General features: G+C 44.9%; 28 non-coding genes and 1 pseudogene across 28 annotated transcripts; all 29 read left to right on the top strand.

Moving 5' to 3' along the window:
* The first annotated feature begins 458 nt into the window (after positions 1-458).
* On the top strand, positions 459-649 carry LOC144392477 (U2 spliceosomal RNA). The gene has a single exon (XR_013455865.1). It is a non-coding gene; the product is annotated as a U2 spliceosomal RNA (small nuclear RNA).
* Positions 650-925: 276 nt separating this feature from the next.
* LOC144392183 (U1 spliceosomal RNA) lies at positions 926-1,089 on the top strand. The gene has a single exon (XR_013455570.1). It is a non-coding gene; the product is annotated as a U1 spliceosomal RNA (small nuclear RNA).
* A 442-nt stretch (positions 1,090-1,531) lies between these two features.
* Positions 1,532-1,646, top strand: LOC144391974 (U5 spliceosomal RNA). The gene has a single exon (XR_013455362.1). It is a non-coding gene; the product is annotated as a U5 spliceosomal RNA (small nuclear RNA).
* A 602-nt stretch (positions 1,647-2,248) lies between these two features.
* Positions 2,249-2,439, top strand: LOC144392410 (U2 spliceosomal RNA). Its single transcript, XR_013455798.1, has one exon. It is a non-coding gene; the product is annotated as a U2 spliceosomal RNA (small nuclear RNA).
* Positions 2,440-2,715: 276 nt separating this feature from the next.
* LOC144392182 (U1 spliceosomal RNA) lies at positions 2,716-2,879 on the top strand. Its single transcript, XR_013455569.1, has one exon. It is a non-coding gene; the product is annotated as a U1 spliceosomal RNA (small nuclear RNA).
* A 930-nt stretch (positions 2,880-3,809) lies between these two features.
* LOC144391972 (U5 spliceosomal RNA) lies at positions 3,810-3,924 on the top strand. Its single transcript, XR_013455360.1, has one exon. It is a non-coding gene; the product is annotated as a U5 spliceosomal RNA (small nuclear RNA).
* A 602-nt stretch (positions 3,925-4,526) lies between these two features.
* LOC144392362 (U2 spliceosomal RNA) lies at positions 4,527-4,717 on the top strand. Its single transcript, XR_013455749.1, has one exon. It is a non-coding gene; the product is annotated as a U2 spliceosomal RNA (small nuclear RNA).
* Positions 4,718-4,993: 276 nt separating this feature from the next.
* LOC144392181 (U1 spliceosomal RNA) lies at positions 4,994-5,157 on the top strand. The gene has a single exon (XR_013455568.1). It is a non-coding gene; the product is annotated as a U1 spliceosomal RNA (small nuclear RNA).
* A 442-nt stretch (positions 5,158-5,599) lies between these two features.
* LOC144391971 (U5 spliceosomal RNA) lies at positions 5,600-5,714 on the top strand. Its single transcript, XR_013455359.1, has one exon. It is a non-coding gene; the product is annotated as a U5 spliceosomal RNA (small nuclear RNA).
* Positions 5,715-6,419: 705 nt separating this feature from the next.
* Positions 6,420-6,610, top strand: LOC144392361 (U2 spliceosomal RNA). The gene has a single exon (XR_013455748.1). It is a non-coding gene; the product is annotated as a U2 spliceosomal RNA (small nuclear RNA).
* A 276-nt stretch (positions 6,611-6,886) lies between these two features.
* Positions 6,887-7,050, top strand: LOC144392180 (U1 spliceosomal RNA). The gene has a single exon (XR_013455567.1). It is a non-coding gene; the product is annotated as a U1 spliceosomal RNA (small nuclear RNA).
* Positions 7,051-7,492: 442 nt separating this feature from the next.
* Positions 7,493-7,607, top strand: LOC144391970 (U5 spliceosomal RNA). The gene has a single exon (XR_013455358.1). It is a non-coding gene; the product is annotated as a U5 spliceosomal RNA (small nuclear RNA).
* Positions 7,608-8,209: 602 nt separating this feature from the next.
* Positions 8,210-8,400, top strand: LOC144392409 (U2 spliceosomal RNA). The gene has a single exon (XR_013455797.1). It is a non-coding gene; the product is annotated as a U2 spliceosomal RNA (small nuclear RNA).
* Positions 8,401-8,676: 276 nt separating this feature from the next.
* On the top strand, positions 8,677-8,840 carry LOC144392179 (U1 spliceosomal RNA). Its single transcript, XR_013455566.1, has one exon. It is a non-coding gene; the product is annotated as a U1 spliceosomal RNA (small nuclear RNA).
* A 442-nt stretch (positions 8,841-9,282) lies between these two features.
* On the top strand, positions 9,283-9,397 carry LOC144391969 (U5 spliceosomal RNA). The gene has a single exon (XR_013455356.1). It is a non-coding gene; the product is annotated as a U5 spliceosomal RNA (small nuclear RNA).
* Positions 9,398-9,999: 602 nt separating this feature from the next.
* On the top strand, positions 10,000-10,190 carry LOC144392408 (U2 spliceosomal RNA). Its single transcript, XR_013455795.1, has one exon. It is a non-coding gene; the product is annotated as a U2 spliceosomal RNA (small nuclear RNA).
* A 276-nt stretch (positions 10,191-10,466) lies between these two features.
* LOC144392178 (U1 spliceosomal RNA) lies at positions 10,467-10,630 on the top strand. The gene has a single exon (XR_013455564.1). It is a non-coding gene; the product is annotated as a U1 spliceosomal RNA (small nuclear RNA).
* A 442-nt stretch (positions 10,631-11,072) lies between these two features.
* On the top strand, positions 11,073-11,187 carry LOC144391968 (U5 spliceosomal RNA). The gene has a single exon (XR_013455355.1). It is a non-coding gene; the product is annotated as a U5 spliceosomal RNA (small nuclear RNA).
* Positions 11,188-11,789: 602 nt separating this feature from the next.
* On the top strand, positions 11,790-11,980 carry LOC144392406 (U2 spliceosomal RNA). Its single transcript, XR_013455793.1, has one exon. It is a non-coding gene; the product is annotated as a U2 spliceosomal RNA (small nuclear RNA).
* Positions 11,981-12,256: 276 nt separating this feature from the next.
* LOC144392177 (U1 spliceosomal RNA) lies at positions 12,257-12,420 on the top strand. Its single transcript, XR_013455563.1, has one exon. It is a non-coding gene; the product is annotated as a U1 spliceosomal RNA (small nuclear RNA).
* Positions 12,421-12,862: 442 nt separating this feature from the next.
* On the top strand, positions 12,863-12,977 carry LOC144391967 (U5 spliceosomal RNA). Its single transcript, XR_013455354.1, has one exon. It is a non-coding gene; the product is annotated as a U5 spliceosomal RNA (small nuclear RNA).
* Positions 12,978-13,682: 705 nt separating this feature from the next.
* On the top strand, positions 13,683-13,873 carry LOC144392405 (U2 spliceosomal RNA). Its single transcript, XR_013455792.1, has one exon. It is a non-coding gene; the product is annotated as a U2 spliceosomal RNA (small nuclear RNA).
* A 276-nt stretch (positions 13,874-14,149) lies between these two features.
* LOC144392175 (U1 spliceosomal RNA) lies at positions 14,150-14,313 on the top strand. Its single transcript, XR_013455561.1, has one exon. It is a non-coding gene; the product is annotated as a U1 spliceosomal RNA (small nuclear RNA).
* A 442-nt stretch (positions 14,314-14,755) lies between these two features.
* Positions 14,756-14,870, top strand: LOC144391966 (U5 spliceosomal RNA). Its single transcript, XR_013455353.1, has one exon. It is a non-coding gene; the product is annotated as a U5 spliceosomal RNA (small nuclear RNA).
* Positions 14,871-15,386: 516 nt separating this feature from the next.
* On the top strand, positions 15,387-15,515 carry LOC144392529 (U2 spliceosomal RNA; annotated as a pseudogene).
* Positions 15,516-15,791: 276 nt separating this feature from the next.
* On the top strand, positions 15,792-15,955 carry LOC144392174 (U1 spliceosomal RNA). The gene has a single exon (XR_013455560.1). It is a non-coding gene; the product is annotated as a U1 spliceosomal RNA (small nuclear RNA).
* Positions 15,956-16,397: 442 nt separating this feature from the next.
* LOC144391965 (U5 spliceosomal RNA) lies at positions 16,398-16,512 on the top strand. Its single transcript, XR_013455352.1, has one exon. It is a non-coding gene; the product is annotated as a U5 spliceosomal RNA (small nuclear RNA).
* A 602-nt stretch (positions 16,513-17,114) lies between these two features.
* Positions 17,115-17,305, top strand: LOC144392404 (U2 spliceosomal RNA). Its single transcript, XR_013455791.1, has one exon. It is a non-coding gene; the product is annotated as a U2 spliceosomal RNA (small nuclear RNA).
* A 276-nt stretch (positions 17,306-17,581) lies between these two features.
* Positions 17,582-17,745, top strand: LOC144392172 (U1 spliceosomal RNA). The gene has a single exon (XR_013455559.1). It is a non-coding gene; the product is annotated as a U1 spliceosomal RNA (small nuclear RNA).
* Positions 17,746-17,802: the final 57 nt, after the last annotated feature.

Genomic DNA, 17,802 nt, shown 5'->3' with positions numbered 1-17,802 from the left:
ATTTCAGCAGGATTTTACAGGGATTAATGGTCACTTTACTGGAGTCTCCGGTGGAGCACGTCTCAAATCAGCAAATCACTGTCTGAATTCATTGTGAAATCAACAAGATTTTCAGCAGGAATCATCACTGGAGTCACTAGTGGAGCCTTGCAGCAAGTCTCAAATCTCTGTCTGAATCCATTGTGAAATCAACAAGATTTTCAGCAGGACTTTACAGTGATTAATCATCACTGGAGTCTCTAGTGTCTGAAACAACAGTGAAATCAACCAGATTTCAGCAGGAGTTTACACTTTTGCTTGTAAACAAATCAATGATTTTAGCTTTTTTGAGGACGGGGGCAGCGTGGGGAGTGGGTTGTTAAGTAGCAAGCGACTGCTACGCCCAGTTGAAAGAACCGCACCGCGACAATTGAGATATGTGCTGGTACGTTGGGTCTGCAAACAAACAGTTTGGTGTTATCGCTTCTCGGCCTTTTGGCTAAGATCAAGTGTAGTATCTGTTCTTATCAGTTTAATATCTGATATGTGCTCTATACGAGGACTACATATTAAGCCGATTTTTAGCTCTGGGAGATGAAAAAGGGGCTTGCTCCGTTCACTCCAAGCATCGGCCCGGTATTGCAGCACCTCCGGGAACGGTGCACCCTTTAAATTGTGGAAAATAAAAGAAAGGGTAACCTGAATCAGTGGTGTGGTGTTGGAAATGATTTCTGCTTTGAGTAAAACAAGTCTCACCTCCACATAGTTTTTAAGACTGAGGCTTTTGGCAAGTGACTTATGCTTACTCATCAATAGTGCCTTTGTTTTGCAAGTCTCAAATCACTGATTTTAACTTCACCGATCTGTGAGGACGGTGCCATCTGCGAACCGTCACCACAAATGCTGTGACTGGGAATACCGTCCCTGCCTCTGTCACCACCAACTCATACTTACCTGGCAGGGGAGATACCATGATCAAGAAGGTGGTTCACCCAGGGCGAGGCTCAGTCATTGCACTGCGACTGTGCTGACCACTGCGAATTCCCCAAATGTGGGAATCTCGACTGCATAATTTGTGGTAGTGGGGGACTGCGTTCGCGCTCTCCCCTGATATTGAAGTCAAAGAAAAACCAGGTGTCCCGTTTAATCATCACTGTCTGAATCCCTAGTGAAATCAACCACATTTCAGCAGGATTTTACACGGATTAATCACCACTGCACTGGAGTCTCCGGTGGAGGGAGTCTACAATCAGCAAATCACTGTCTGAATCCAAAGTGAAATCAACCAGATTTCAGCATTAATCATCACTGCGCTGGAGTCTCCAGTGGAGCACGTCTCAAATCAGCAAATCACTGTCTGAATCCAAAGTGAAATCAAGCACATTTCAGCAGGACTTTACACTTTTGCTTGTAAACAAATCAATGAGTTTTTGATGGCTGGTGCTGGGGAATGGGTTTGGCATTGGACAACCGCAGCTCAACCAGTCCCAACCACAAGAGGGATCACTGTTGCGACTGGGATATAAGGCTGCCTGCCACCTGATTCCGCAACTGACTTTGGTTTCTCTTCAATACGCATAAGTCTTTCGCCTTTTACTAAAGACTTCCGTGGAGAGGAACAACAATGAGTTGACCATATTTTTGGCAGGCTCTGCCAATTGGCTGAGCCTCATGTACTTGTGTGAAAAGAAAAGTAGTTGGACAGAGGCTCCTGACAATGGAGCACAAACAAAGTTGTGTTTACTTATCACTGGAGTCACTAGTGCAGCAAGTCTCAAATCACTGTCTGAATCCAAAGTGAAATCAACCAGATTTCAGCAGGATTTTACAGGGATTAATGGTCACTTTACTGGAGTCTCCGGTGGAGCACGTCTCAAATCAGCAAATCACTGTCTGAATTCATTGTGAAATCAACAAGATTTTCAGCAGGAATCATCACTGGAGTCACTAGTGGAGCCTTGCAGCAAGTCTCAAATCTCTGTCTGAATCCATTGTGAAATCAACAAGATTTTCAGCAGGACTTTACAGTGATTAATCATCACTGGAGTCTCTAGTGTCTGAAACAACAGTGAAATCAACCAGATTTCAGCAGGAGTTTACACTTTTGCTTGTAAACAAATCAATGATTTTAGCTTTTTTGAGGACGGGGGCAGCGTGGGGAGTGGGTTGTTAAGTAGCAAGCGACTGCTACGCCCAGTTGAAAGAACCGCACCGCGACAATTGAGATATGTGCTGGTACGTTGGGTCTGCAAACAAACAGTTTGGTGTTATCGCTTCTCGGCCTTTTGGCTAAGATCAAGTGTAGTATCTGTTCTTATCAGTTTAATATCTGATATGTCCTCTATACGAGGACTACATATTAAGCCGATTTTTAGCTCTGGGAGATGAAAAAGGGGCTTGCTCCGTTCACTCCAAGCATCGGCCCGGTATTGCAGCACCTCCGGGAACGGTGCACCCTTTAAATTGTGGAAAATAAAAGAAAGGGTAACCTGAATCAGTGGTGTGGTGTTGGAAATGATTTCTGCTTTGAGTAAAACAAGTCTCACCTCCACATAGTTTTTAAGACTGAGGCTTTTGGCAAGTGACTTATGCTTACTCATCAATAGTGCCTTTGTTTTGCAAGTCTCAAATCACTGATTTTAACTTCACCGATCTGTGAGGACGGTGCCATCTGCGAACCGTCACCACAAATGCTGTGACTGGGAATACCGTCCCTGCCTCTGTCACCACCAACTCATACTTACCTGGCAGGGGAGATACCATGATCAAGAAGGTGGTTCACCCAGGGCGAGGCTCAGTCATTGCACTGCGACTGTGCTGACCACTGCGAATTCCCCAAATGTGGGAATCTCGACTGCATAATTTGTGGTAGTGGGGGACTGCGTTCGCGCTCTCCCCTGATATTGAAGTCAAAGAAAAACCAGGTGTCCCGTTTAATCATCACTGTCTGAATCCCTAGTGAAATCAACCACATTTCAGCAGGATTTTACACGGATTAATCACCACTGCACTGGAGTCTCCGGTGGAGGGAGTCTACAATCAGCAAATCACTGTCTGAATCCAAAGTGAAATCAACCAGATTTCAGCATTAATCATCACTGCGCTGGAGTCTCCAGTGGAGCACGTCTCAAATCAGCAAATCACTGTCTGAATCCAAAGTGAAATCAAGCACATTTCAGCAGGACTTTACACTTTTGCTTGTAAACAAATCAATGAGTTTTTGATGGCTGGTGCTGGGGAATGGGTTTGGCATTGGACAACCGCAGCTCAACCAGTCCCAACCACAAGAGGGATCAAATCATGTGCTGACCACTGCGAATTCCCCAAATGTGGGAATCTCGACTGCATAATTTGTGGTAGTGGGGGACTGCGTTCGCGCTCTCCCCTGATATTGAAGTCAAAGAAAAACCAGGTGTCCCGTTTAATCATCACTGTCTGAATCCCTAGTGAAATCAACCACATTTCAGCAGGATTTTACACGGATTAATCACCACTGCACTGGAGTCTCCGGTGGAGGGAGTCTACAATCAGCAAATCACTGTCTGAATCCAAAGTGAAATCAACCAGATTTCAGCATTAATCATCACTGCGCTGGAGTCTCCAGTGGAGCACGTCTCAAATCAGCAAATCACTGTCTGAATCCAAAGTGAAATCAAGCACATTTCAGCAGGACTTTACACTTTTGCTTGTAAACAAATCAATGAGTTTTTGATGGCTGGTGCTGGGGAATGGGTTTGGCATTGGACAACCGCAGCTCAACCAGTCCCAACCACAAGAGGGATCACTGTTGCGACTGGGATATAAGGCTGCCTGCCACCTGATTCCGCAACTGACTTTGGTTTCTCTTCAATACGCATAAGTCTTTCGCCTTTTACTAAAGACTTCCGTGGAGAGGAACAACAATGAGTTGACCATATTTTTGGCAGGCTCTGCCAATTGGCTGAGCCTCATGTACTTGTGTGAAAAGAAAAGTAGTTGGACAGAGGCTCCTGACAATGGAGCACAAACAAAGTTGTGTTTACTTATCACTGGAGTCACTAGTGCAGCAAGTCTCAAATCACTGTCTGAATCCAAAGTGAAATCAACCAGATTTCAGCAGGATTTTACAGGGATTAATGGTCACTTTACTGGAGTCTCCGGTGGAGCACGTCTCAAATCAGCAAATCACTGTCTGAATTCATTGTGAAATCAACAAGATTTTCAGCAGGAATCATCACTGGAGTCACTAGTGGAGCCTTGCAGCAAGTCTCAAATCTCTGTCTGAATCCATTGTGAAATCAACAAGATTTTCAGCAGGACTTTACAGTGATTAATCATCACTGGAGTCTCTAGTGTCTGAAACAACAGTGAAATCAACCAGATTTCAGCAGGAGTTTACACTTTTGCTTGTAAACAAATCAATGATTTTAGCTTTTTTGAGGACGGGGGCAGCGTGGGGAGTGGGTTGTTAAGTAGCAAGCGACTGCTACGCCCAGTTGAAAGAACCGCACCGCGACAATTGAGATATGTGCTGGTACGTTGGGTCTGCAAACAAACAGTTTGGTGTTATCGCTTCTCGGCCTTTTGGCTAAGATCAAGTGTAGTATCTGTTCTTATCAGTTTAATATCTGATATGTCCTCTATACGAGGACTACATATTAAGCCGATTTTTAGCTCTGGGAGATGAAAAAGGGGCTTGCTCCGTTCACTCCAAGCATCGACCCGGTATTGCAGCACCTCCGGGAACGGTGCACCCTTTAAATTGTGGAAAATAAAAGAAATGGTAACCTGAATCAGTGGTGTGGTGTTGGAAATGATTTCTGCTTTGAGTAAAACAAGTCTCACCTCCACATAGTTTTTAAGACTGAGGCTTTTGGCAAGTGACTTATGCTTACTCATCAATAGTGCCTTTGTTTTGCAAGTCTCAAATCACTGATTTTAACTTCACCGATCTGTGAGGACGGTGCCATCTGCGAACCGTCACCACAAATGCTGTGACTGGGAATACCGTCCCTGCCTCTGTCACCACCAACTCATACTTACCTGGCAGGGGAGATACCATGATCAAGAAGGTGGTTCACCCAGGGCGAGGCTCAGTCATTGCACTGCGACTGTGCTGACCACTGCGAATTCCCCAAATGTGGGAATCTCGACTGCATAATTTGTGGTAGTGGGGGACTGCGTTCGCGCTCTCCCCTGATATTGAAGTCAAAGAAAAACCAGGTGTCCCGTTTAATCATCACTGTCTGAATCCCTAGTGAAATCAACCACATTTCAGCAGGATTTTACACGGATTAATCACCACTGCACTGGAGTCTCCGGTGGAGGGAGTCTACAATCAGCAAATCACTGTCTGAATCCAAAGTGAAATCAACCAGATTTCAGCATTAATCATCACTGCGCTGGAGTCTCCAGTGGAGCACGTCTCAAATCAGCAAATCACTGTCTGAATCCAAAGTGAAATCAAGCACATTTCAGCAGGACTTTACACTTTTGCTTGTAAACAAATCAATGAGTTTTTGATGGCTGGTGCTGGGGAATGGGTTTGGCATTGGACAACCGCAGCTCAACCAGTCCCAACCACAAGAGGGATCACTGTTGCGACTGGGATATAAGGCTGCCTGTCACCTGATTCCGCAACTGACTTTGGTTTCTCTTCAATACGCATAAGTCTTTCGCCTTTTACTAAAGACTTCCGTGGAGAGGAACAACAATGAGTTGACCATATTTTTGGCAGGCTCTGCCAATTGGCTGAGCCTCATGTACTTGTGTGAAAAGAAAAGTAGTTGGACAGAGGCTCCTGACAATGGAGCACAAACAAAGTTGTGTTTACTTATCACTGGAGTCACTAGTGCAGCAAGTCTCAAATCACTGTCTGAATCCAAAGTGAAATCAACCAGATTTCAGCAGGATTTTACAGGGATTAATGGTCACTTTACTGGAGTCTCCGGTGGAGCACGTCTCAAATCAGCAAATCACTGTCTGAATTCATTGTGAAATCAACAAGATTTTCAGCAGGAATCATCACTGGAGTCACTAGTGGAGCCTTGCAGCAAGTCTCAAATCTCTGTCTGAATCCATTGTGAAATCAACAAGATTTTCAGCAGGACTTTACAGTGATTAATCATCACTGGAGTCACTAGTGGAGCCTTGCAGCAAGTCTCAAATCCCTGTCTGAATCCATTGTGAAATCAACAAGATTTTCAGCAGGACTTTACAGTGATTAATCATCACTGGAGTCTCTAGTGTCTGAAACAACAGTGAAATCAACCAGATTTCAGCAGGAGTTTACACTTTTGCTTGTAAACAAATCAATGATTTTAGCTTTTTTGAGGACGGGGGCAGCGTGGGGAGTGGGTTGTTAAGTAGCAAGCGACTGCTACGCCCAGTTGAAAGAACCGCACCGCGACAATTGAGATATGTGCTGGTACGTTGGGTCTGCAAACAAACAGTTTGGTGTTATCGCTTCTCGGCCTTTTGGCTAAGATCAAGTGTAGTATCTGTTCTTATCAGTTTAATATCTGATATGTCCTCTATACGAGGACTACATATTAAGCCGATTTTTAGCTCTGGGAGATGAAAAAGGGGCTTGCTCCGTTCACTCCAAGCATCGACCCGGTATTGCAGCACCTCCGGGAACGGTGCACCCTTTAAATTGTGGAAAATAAAAGAAATGGTAACCTGAATCAGTGGTGTGGTGTTGGAAATGATTTCTGCTTTGAGTAAAACAAGTCTCACCTCCACATAGTTTTTAAGACTGAGGCTTTTGGCAAGTGACTTATGCTTACTCATCAATAGTGCCTTTGTTTTGCAAGTCTCAAATCACTGATTTTAACTTCACCGATCTGTGAGGACGGTGCCATCTGCGAACCGTCACCACAAATGCTGTGACTGGGAATACCGTCCCTGCCTCTGTCACCACCAACTCATACTTACCTGGCAGGGGAGATACCATGATCAAGAAGGTGGTTCACCCAGGGCGAGGCTCAGTCATTGCACTGCGACTGTGCTGACCACTGCGAATTCCCCAAATGTGGGAATCTCGACTGCATAATTTGTGGTAGTGGGGGACTGCGTTCGCGCTCTCCCCTGATATTGAAGTCAAAGAAAAACCAGGTGTCCCGTTTAATCATCACTGTCTGAATCCCTAGTGAAATCAACCACATTTCAGCAGGATTTTACACGGATTAATCACCACTGCACTGGAGTCTCCGGTGGAGGGAGTCTACAATCAGCAAATCACTGTCTGAATCCAAAGTGAAATCAACCAGATTTCAGCATTAATCATCACTGCGCTGGAGTCTCCAGTGGAGCACGTCTCAAATCAGCAAATCACTGTCTGAATCCAAAGTGAAATCAAGCACATTTCAGCAGGACTTTACACTTTTGCTTGTAAACAAATCAATGAGTTTTTGATGGCTGGTGCTGGGGAATGGGTTTGGCATTGGACAACCGCAGCTCAACCAGTCCCAACCACAAGAGGGATCACTGTTGCGACTGGGATATAAGGCTGCCTGCCACCTGATTCCGCAACTGACTTTGGTTTCTCTTCAATACGCATAAGTCTTTCGCCTTTTACTAAAGACTTCCGTGGAGAGGAACAACAATGAGTTGACCATATTTTTGGCAGGCTCTGCCAATTGGCTGAGCCTCATGTACTTGTGTGAAAAGAAAAGTAGTTGGACAGAGGCTCCTGACAATGGAGCACAAACAAAGTTGTGTTTACTTATCACTGGAGTCACTAGTGCAGCAAGTCTCAAATCACTGTCTGAATCCAAAGTGAAATCAACCAGATTTCAGCAGGATTTTACAGGGATTAATGGTCACTTTACTGGAGTCTCCGGTGGAGCACGTCTCAAATCAGCAAATCACTGTCTGAATTCATTGTGAAATCAACAAGATTTTCAGCAGGAATCATCACTGGAGTCACTAGTGGAGCCTTGCAGCAAGTCTCAAATCTCTGTCTGAATCCATTGTGAAATCAACAAGATTTTCAGCAGGACTTTACAGTGATTAATCATCACTGGAGTCTCTAGTGTCTGAAACAACAGTGAAATCAACCAGATTTCAGCAGGAGTTTACACTTTTGCTTGTAAACAAATCAATGATTTTAGCTTTTTTGAGGACGGGGGCAGCGTGGGGAGTGGGTTGTTAAGTAGCAAGCGACTGCTACGCCCAGTTGAAAGAACCGCACCGCGACAATTGAGATATGTGCTGGTACGTTGGGTCTGCAAACAAACAGTTTGGTGTTATCGCTTCTCGGCCTTTTGGCTAAGATCAAGTGTAGTATCTGTTCTTATCAGTTTAATATCTGATATGTCCTCTATACGAGGACTACATATTAAGCCGATTTTTAGCTCTGGGAGATGAAAAAGGGGCTTGCTCCGTTCACTCCAAGCATCGGCCCGGTATTGCAGCACCTCCGGGAACGGTGCACCCTTTAAATTGTGGAAAATAAAAGAAAGGGTAACCTGAATCAGTGGTGTGGTGTTGGAAATGATTTCTGCTTTGAGTAAAACAAGTCTCACCTCCACATAGTTTTTAAGACTGAGGCTTTTGGCAAGTGACTTATGCTTACTCATCAATAGTGCCTTTGTTTTGCAAGTCTCAAATCACTGATTTTAACTTCACCGATCTGTGAGGACGGTGCCATCTGCGAACCGTCACCACAAATGCTGTGACTGGGAATACCGTCCCTGCCTCTGTCACCACCAACTCATACTTACCTGGCAGGGGAGATACCATGATCAAGAAGGTGGTTCACCCAGGGCGAGGCTCAGTCATTGCACTGCGACTGTGCTGACCACTGCGAATTCCCCAAATGTGGGAATCTCGACTGCATAATTTGTGGTAGTGGGGGACTGCGTTCGCGCTCTCCCCTGATATTGAAGTCAAAGAAAAACCAGGTGTCCCGTTTAATCATCACTGTCTGAATCCCTAGTGAAATCAACCACATTTCAGCAGGATTTTACACGGATTAATCACCACTGCACTGGAGTCTCCGGTGGAGGGAGTCTACAATCAGCAAATCACTGTCTGAATCCAAAGTGAAATCAACCAGATTTCAGCATTAATCATCACTGCGCTGGAGTCTCCAGTGGAGCACGTCTCAAATCAGCAAATCACTGTCTGAATCCAAAGTGAAATCAAGCACATTTCAGCAGGACTTTACACTTTTGCTTGTAAACAAATCAATGAGTTTTTGATGGCTGGTGCTGGGGAATGGGTTTGGCATTGGACAACCGCAGCTCAACCAGTCCCAACCACAAGAGGGATCACTGTTGCGACTGGGATATAAGGCTGCCTGCCACCTGATTCCGCAACTGACTTTGGTTTCTCTTCAATACGCATAAGTCTTTCGCCTTTTACTAAAGACTTCCGTGGAGAGGAACAACAATGAGTTGACCATATTTTTGGCAGGCTCTGCCAATTGGCTGAGCCTCATGTACTTGTGTGAAAAGAAAAGTAGTTGGACAGAGGCTCCTGACAATGGAGCACAAACAAAGTTGTGTTTACTTATCACTGGAGTCACTAGTGCAGCAAGTCTCAAATCACTGTCTGAATCCAAAGTGAAATCAACCAGATTTCAGCAGGATTTTACAGGGATTAATGGTCACTTTACTGGAGTCTCCGGTGGAGCACGTCTCAAATCAGCAAATCACTGTCTGAATTCATTGTGAAATCAACAAGATTTTCAGCAGGAATCATCACTGGAGTCACTAGTGGAGCCTTGCAGCAAGTCTCAAATCTCTGTCTGAATCCATTGTGAAATCAACAAGATTTTCAGCAGGACTTTACAGTGATTAATCATCACTGGAGTCTCTAGTGTCTGAAACAACAGTGAAATCAACCAGATTTCAGCAGGAGTTTACACTTTTGCTTGTAAACAAATCAATGATTTTAGCTTTTTTGAGGACGGGGGCAGCGTGGGGAGTGGGTTGTTAAGTAGCAAGCGACTGCTACGCCCAGTTGAAAGAACCGCACCGCGACAATTGAGATATGTGCTGGTACGTTGGGTCTGCAAACAAACAGTTTGGTGTTATCGCTTCTCGGCCTTTTGGCTAAGATCAAGTGTAGTATCTGTTCTTATCAGTTTAATATCTGATATGTCCTCTATACGAGGACTACATATTAAGCCGATTTTTAGCTCTGGGAGATGAAAAAGGGGCTTGCTCCGTTCACTCCAAGCATCGGCCCGGTATTGCAGCACCTCCGGGAACGGTGCACCCTTTAAATTGTGGAAAATAAAAGAAAGGGTAACCTGAATCAGTGGTGTGGTGTTGGAAATGATTTCTGCTTTGAGTAAAACAAGTCTCACCTCCACATAGTTTTTAAGACTGAGGCTTTTGGCAAGTGACTTATGCTTACTCATCAATAGTGCCTTTGTTTTGCAAGTCTCAAATCACTGATTTTAACTTCACCGATCTGTGAGGACGGTGCCATCTGCGAACCGTCACCACAAATGCTGTGACTGGGAATACCGTCCCTGCCTCTGTCACCACCAACTCATACTTACCTGGCAGGGGAGATACCATGATCAAGAAGGTGGTTCACCCAGGGCGAGGCTCAGTCATTGCACTGCGACTGTGCTGACCACTGCGAATTCCCCAAATGTGGGAATCTCGACTGCATAATTTGTGGTAGTGGGGGACTGCGTTCGCGCTCTCCCCTGATATTGAAGTCAAAGAAAAACCAGGTGTCCCGTTTAATCATCACTGTCTGAATCCCTAGTGAAATCAACCACATTTCAGCAGGATTTTACACGGATTAATCACCACTGCACTGGAGTCTCCGGTGGAGGGAGTCTACAATCAGCAAATCACTGTCTGAATCCAAAGTGAAATCAACCAGATTTCAGCATTAATCATCACTGCGCTGGAGTCTCCAGTGGAGCACGTCTCAAATCAGCAAATCACTGTCTGAATCCAAAGTGAAATCAAGCACATTTCAGCAGGACTTTACACTTTTGCTTGTAAACAAATCAATGAGTTTTTGATGGCTGGTGCTGGGGAATGGGTTTGGCATTGGACAACCGCAGCTCAACCAGTCCCAACCACAAGAGGGATCACTGTTGCGACTGGGATATAAGGCTGCCTGCCACCTGATTCCGCAACTGACTTTGGTTTCTCTTCAATACGCATAAGTCTTTCGCCTTTTACTAAAGACTTCCGTGGAGAGGAACAACAATGAGTTGACCATATTTTTGGCAGGCTCTGCCAATTGGCTGAGCCTCATGTACTTGTGTGAAAAGAAAAGTAGTTGGACAGAGGCTCCTGACAATGGAGCACAAACAAAGTTGTGTTTACTTATCACTGGAGTCACTAGTGCAGCAAGTCTCAAATCACTGTCTGAATCCAAAGTGAAATCAACCAGATTTCAGCAGGATTTTACAGGGATTAATGGTCACTTTACTGGAGTCTCCGGTGGAGCACGTCTCAAATCAGCAAATCACTGTCTGAATTCATTGTGAAATCAACAAGATTTTCAGCAGGAATCATCACTGGAGTCACTAGTGGAGCCTTGCAGCAAGTCTCAAATCTCTGTCTGAATCCATTGTGAAATCAACAAGATTTTCAGCAGGACTTTACAGTGATTAATCATCACTGGAGTCTCTAGTGTCTGAAACAACAGTGAAATCAACCAGATTTCAGCAGGAGTTTACACTTTTGCTTGTAAACAAATCAATGATTTTAGCTTTTTTGAGGACGGGGGCAGCGTGGGGAGTGGGTTGTTAAGTAGCAAGCGACTGCTACGCCCAGTTGAAAGAACCGCACCGCGACAATTGAGATATGTGCTGGTACGTTGGGTCTGCAAACAAACAGTTTGGTGTTATCGCTTCTCGGCCTTTTGGCTAAGATCAAGTGTAGTATCTGTTCTTATCAGTTTAATATCTGATATGTCCTCTATACGAGGACTACATATTAAGCCGATTTTTAGCTCTGGGAGATGAAAAAGGGGCTTGCTCCGTTCACTCCAAGCATCGGCCCGGTATTGCAGCACCTCCGGGAACGGTGCACCCTTTAAATTGTGGAAAATAAAAGAAAGGGTAACCTGAATCAGTGGTGTGGTGTTGGAAATGATTTCTGCTTTGAGTAAAACAAGTCTCACCTCCACATAGTTTTTAAGACTGAGGCTTTTGGCAAGTGACTTATGCTTACTCATCAATAGTGCCTTTGTTTTGCAAGTCTCAAATCACTGATTTTAACTTCACCGATCTGTGAGGACGGTGCCATCTGCGAACCGTCACCACAAATGCTGTGACTGGGAATACCGTCCCTGCCTCTGTCACCACCAACTCATACTTACCTGGCAGGGGAGATACCATGATCAAGAAGGTGGTTCACCCAGGGCGAGGCTCAGTCATTGCACTGCGACTGTGCTGACCACTGCGAATTCCCCAAATGTGGGAATCTCGACTGCATAATTTGTGGTAGTGGGGGACTGCGTTCGCGCTCTCCCCTGATATTGAAGTCAAAGAAAAACCAGGTGTCCCGTTTAATCATCACTGTCTGAATCCCTAGTGAAATCAACCACATTTCAGCAGGATTTTACACGGATTAATCACCACTGCACTGGAGTCTCCGGTGGAGGGAGTCTACAATCAGCAAATCACTGTCTGAATCCAAAGTGAAATCAACCAGATTTCAGCATTAATCATCACTGCGCTGGAGTCTCCAGTGGAGCACGTCTCAAATCAGCAAATCACTGTCTGAATCCAAAGTGAAATCAAGCACATTTCAGCAGGACTTTACACTTTTGCTTGTAAACAAATCAATGAGTTTTTGATGGCTGGTGCTGGGGAATGGGTTTGGCATTGGACAACCGCAGCTCAACCAGTCCCAACCACAAGAGGGATCACTGTTGCGACTGGGATATAAGGCTGCCTGCCACCTGATTCCGCAACTGACTTTGGTTTCTCTTCAATACGCATAAGTCTTTCGCCTTTTACTAAAGACTTCCGTGGAGAGGAACAACAATGAGTTGACCATATTTTTGGCAGGCTCTGCCAATTGGCTGAGCCTCATGTACTTGTGTGAAAAGAAAAGTAGTTGGACAGAGGCTCCTGACAATGGAGCACAAACAAAGTTGTGTTTACTTATCACTGGAGTCACTAGTGCAGCAAGTCTCAAATCACTGTCTGAATCCAAAGTGAAATCAACCAGATTTCAGCAGGATTTTACAGGGATTAATGGTCACTTTACTGGAGTCTCCGGTGGAGCACGTCTCAAATCAGCAAATCACTGTCTGAATTCATTGTGAAATCAACAAGATTTTCAGCAGGAATCATCACTGGAGTCACTAGTGGAGCCTTGCAGCAAGTCTCAAATCTCTGTCTGAATCCATTGTGAAATCAACAAGATTTTCAGCAGGACTTTACAGTGATTAATCATCACTGGAGTCACTAGTGGAGCCTTGCAGCAAGTCTCAAATCCCTGTCTGAATCCATTGTGAAATCAACAAGATTTTCAGCAGGACTTTACAGTGATTAATCATCACTGGAGTCTCTAGTGTCTGAAACAACAGTGAAATCAACCAGATTTCAGCAGGAGTTTACACTTTTGCTTGTAAACAAATCAATGATTTTAGCTTTTTTGAGGACGGGGGCAGCGTGGGGAGTGGGTTGTTAAGTAGCAAGCGACTGCTACGCCCAGTTGAAAGAACCGCACCGCGACAATTGAGATATGTGCTGGTACGTTGGGTCTGCAAACAAACAGTTTGGTGTTATCGCTTCTCGGCCTTTTGGCTAAGATCAAGTGTAGTATCTGTTCTTATCAGTTTAATATCTGATATGTCCTCTATACGAGGACTACATATTAAGCCGATTTTTAGCTCTGGGAGATGAAAAAGGGGCTTGCTCCGTTCACTCCAAGCATCGGCCCGGTATTGCAGCACCTCCGGGAACGGTGCACCCTTTAAATTGTGGAAAATAAAAGAAAGGGTAACCTGAATCAGTGGTGTGGTGTTGGAAATGATTTCTGCTTTGAGTAAAACAAGTCTCACCTCCACATAGTTTTTAAGACTGAGGCTTTTGGCAAGTGACTTATGCTTACTCATCAATAGTGCCTTTGTTTTGCAAGTCTCAAATCACTGATTTTAACTTCACCGATCTGTGAGGACGGTGCCATCTGCGAACCGTCACCACAAATGCTGTGACTGGGAATACCGTCCCTGCCTCTGTCACCACCAACTCATACTTACCTGGCAGGGGAGATACCATGATCAAGAAGGTGGTTCACCCAGGGCGAGGCTCAGTCATTGCACTGCGACTGTGCTGACCACTGCGAATTCCCCAAATGTGGGAATCTCGACTGCATAATTTGTGGTAGTGGGGGACTGCGTTCGCGCTCTCCCCTGATATTGAAGTCAAAGAAAAACCAGGTGTCCCGTTTAATCATCACTGTCTGAATCCCTAGTGAAATCAACCACATTTCAGCAGGATTTTACACGGATTAATCACCACTGCACTGGAGTCTCCGGTGGAGGGAGTCTACAATCAGCAAATCACTGTCTGAATCCAAAGTGAAATCAACCAGATTTCAGCATTAATCATCACTGCGCTGGAGTCTCCAGTGGAGCACGTCTCAAATCAGCAAATCACTGTCTGAATCCAAAGTGAAATCAAGCACATTTCAGCAGGACTTTACACTTTTGCTTGTAAACAAATCAATGAGTTTTTGATGGCTGGTGCTGGGGAATGGGTTTGGCATTGGACAACCGCAGCTCAACCAGTCCCAACCACAAGAGGGATCACTGTTGCGACTGGGATATAAGGCTGCCTGCCACCTGATTCCGCAACTGACTTTGGTTTCTCTTCAATACGCATAAGTCTTTCGCCTTTTACTAAAGACTTCCGTGGAGAGGAACAACAATGAGTTGACCATATTTTTGGCAGGCTCTGCCAATTGGCTGAGCCTCATGTACTTGTGTGAAAAGAAAAGTAGTTGGACAGAGGCTCCTGACAATGGAGCACAAACAAAGTTGTGTTTACTTATCACTGGAGTCACTAGTGCAGCAAGTCTCAAATCACTGTCTGAATCCAAAGTGAAATCAACCAGATTTCAGCAGGATTTTACAGGGATTAATGGTCACTTTACTGGAGTCTCCGGTGGAGCACGTCTCAAATCAGCAAATCACTGTCTGAATTCATTGTGAAATCAACAAGATTTTCAGCAGGAATCATCACTGGAGTCACTAGTGGAGCCTTGCAGCAAGTCTCAAATCTCTGTCTGAATCCATTGTGAAATCAACAAGATTTTCAGCAGGACTTTACAGTGATTAATCATCACTGGAGTCTCTAGTGTCTGAAACAACAGTGAAATCAACCAGATTTCAGCAGGAGTTTACACTTTTGCTTGTAAACAAATCAATGATTTTAGCTTTTTTGAGGACGGGGGCAGCGTGGGGAGTGGGTTGTTAAGTAGCAAGCGACTGCTACGCCCAGTTGAAAGAACCGCACCGCGACAATTTTTAGCTCTGGGAGATGAAAAAGGGGCTTGCTCCGTTCACTCCAAGCATCGGCCCGGTATTGCAGCACCTCCGGGAACGGTGCACCCTTTAAATTGTGGAAAATAAAAGAAAGGGTAACCTGAATCAGTGGTGTGGTGTTGGAAATGATTTCTGCTTTGAGTAAAACAAGTCTCACCTCCACATAGTTTTTAAGACTGAGGCTTTTGGCAAGTGACTTATGCTTACTCATCAATAGTGCCTTTGTTTTGCAAGTCTCAAATCACTGATTTTAACTTCACCGATCTGTGAGGACGGTGCCATCTGCGAACCGTCACCACAAATGCTGTGACTGGGAATACCGTCCCTGCCTCTGTCACCACCAACTCATACTTACCTGGCAGGGGAGATACCATGATCAAGAAGGTGGTTCACCCAGGGCGAGGCTCAGTCATTGCACTGCGACTGTGCTGACCACTGCGAATTCCCCAAATGTGGGAATCTCGACTGCATAATTTGTGGTAGTGGGGGACTGCGTTCGCGCTCTCCCCTGATATTGAAGTCAAAGAAAAACCAGGTGTCCCGTTTAATCATCACTGTCTGAATCCCTAGTGAAATCAACCACATTTCAGCAGGATTTTACACGGATTAATCACCACTGCACTGGAGTCTCCGGTGGAGGGAGTCTACAATCAGCAAATCACTGTCTGAATCCAAAGTGAAATCAACCAGATTTCAGCATTAATCATCACTGCGCTGGAGTCTCCAGTGGAGCACGTCTCAAATCAGCAAATCACTGTCTGAATCCAAAGTGAAATCAAGCACATTTCAGCAGGACTTTACACTTTTGCTTGTAAACAAATCAATGAGTTTTTGATGGCTGGTGCTGGGGAATGGGTTTGGCATTGGACAACCGCAGCTCAACCAGTCCCAACCACAAGAGGGATCACTGTTGCGACTGGGATATAAGGCTGCCTGCCACCTGATTCCGCAACTGACTTTGGTTTCTCTTCAATACGCATAAGTCTTTCGCCTTTTACTAAAGACTTCCGTGGAGAGGAACAACAATGAGTTGACCATATTTTTGGCAGGCTCTGCCAATTGGCTGAGCCTCATGTACTTGTGTGAAAAGAAAAGTAGTTGGACAGAGGCTCCTGACAATGGAGCACAAACAAAGTTGTGTTTACTTATCACTGGAGTCACTAGTGCAGCAAGTCTCAAATCACTGTCTGAATCCAAAGTGAAATCAACCAGATTTCAGCAGGATTTTACAGGGATTAATGGTCACTTTACTGGAGTCTCCGGTGGAGCACGTCTCAAATCAGCAAATCACTGTCTGAATTCATTGTGAAATCAACAAGATTTTCAGCAGGAATCATCACTGGAGTCACTAGTGGAGCCTTGCAGCAAGTCTCAAATCTCTGTCTGAATCCATTGTGAAATCAACAAGATTTTCAGCAGGACTTTACAGTGATTAATCATCACTGGAGTCTCTAGTGTCTGAAACAACAGTGAAATCAACCAGATTTCAGCAGGAGTTTACACTTTTGCTTGTAAACAAATCAATGATTTTAGCTTTTTTGAGGACGGGGGCAGCGTGGGGAGTGGGTTGTTAAGTAGCAAGCGACTGCTACGCCCAGTTGAAAGAACCGCACCGCGACAATTGAGATATGTGCTGGTACGTTGGGTCTGCAAACAAACAGTTTGGTGTTATCGCTTCTCGGCCTTTTGGCTAAGATCAAGTGTAGTATCTGTTCTTATCAGTTTAATATCTGATATGTCCTCTATACGAGGACTACATATTAAGCCGATTTTTAGCTCTGGGAGATGAAAAAGGGGCTTGCTCCGTTCACTCCAAGCATCGGCCCGGTATTGCAGCACCTCCGGGAACGGTGCACCCTTTAAATTGTGGAAAATAAAAGAAAGGGTAACCTGAATCAGTGGTGTGGTGTTGGAAATGATTTCTGCTTTGAGTAAAACAAGTCTCACCTCCACATAGTTTTTAAGACTGAGGCTTTTGGCAAGTGACTTATGCTTACTCATCAATAGTGCCTTTGTTTTGCAAGTCTCAAATCACTGATTTTAACTTCACCGATCTGTGAGGACGGTGCCATCTGCGAACCGTCACCACAAATGCTGTGACTGGGAATACCGTCCCTGCCTCTGTCACCACCAACTCATACTTACCTGGCAGGGGAGATACCATGATCAAGAAGGTGGTTCACCCAGGGCGAGGCTCAGTCATTGCACTGCGACTGTGCTGACCACTGCGAATTCCCCAAATGTGGGAATCTCGACTGCATAATTTGTGGTAGTGGGGGACTGCGTTCGCGCTCTCCCCTGATATTGAAGTCAAAGAAAAACCAGGTGTCCCGTTTAATCATCACTGTCTGAATCCCT

The sequence above is a fragment of the Gasterosteus aculeatus genome, unplaced genomic scaffold (assembly GCF_964276395.1).
Source record: "Gasterosteus aculeatus unplaced genomic scaffold, fGasAcu3.hap1.1 HAP1_SCAFFOLD_23, whole genome shotgun sequence".
Lineage (NCBI taxonomy): Eukaryota > Metazoa > Chordata > Actinopteri > Perciformes > Gasterosteidae > Gasterosteus > Gasterosteus aculeatus.
The sequence above is the reverse complement of the archived record's forward strand: the minus strand, read 5'-3'. Positions and strand labels throughout refer to the sequence as shown.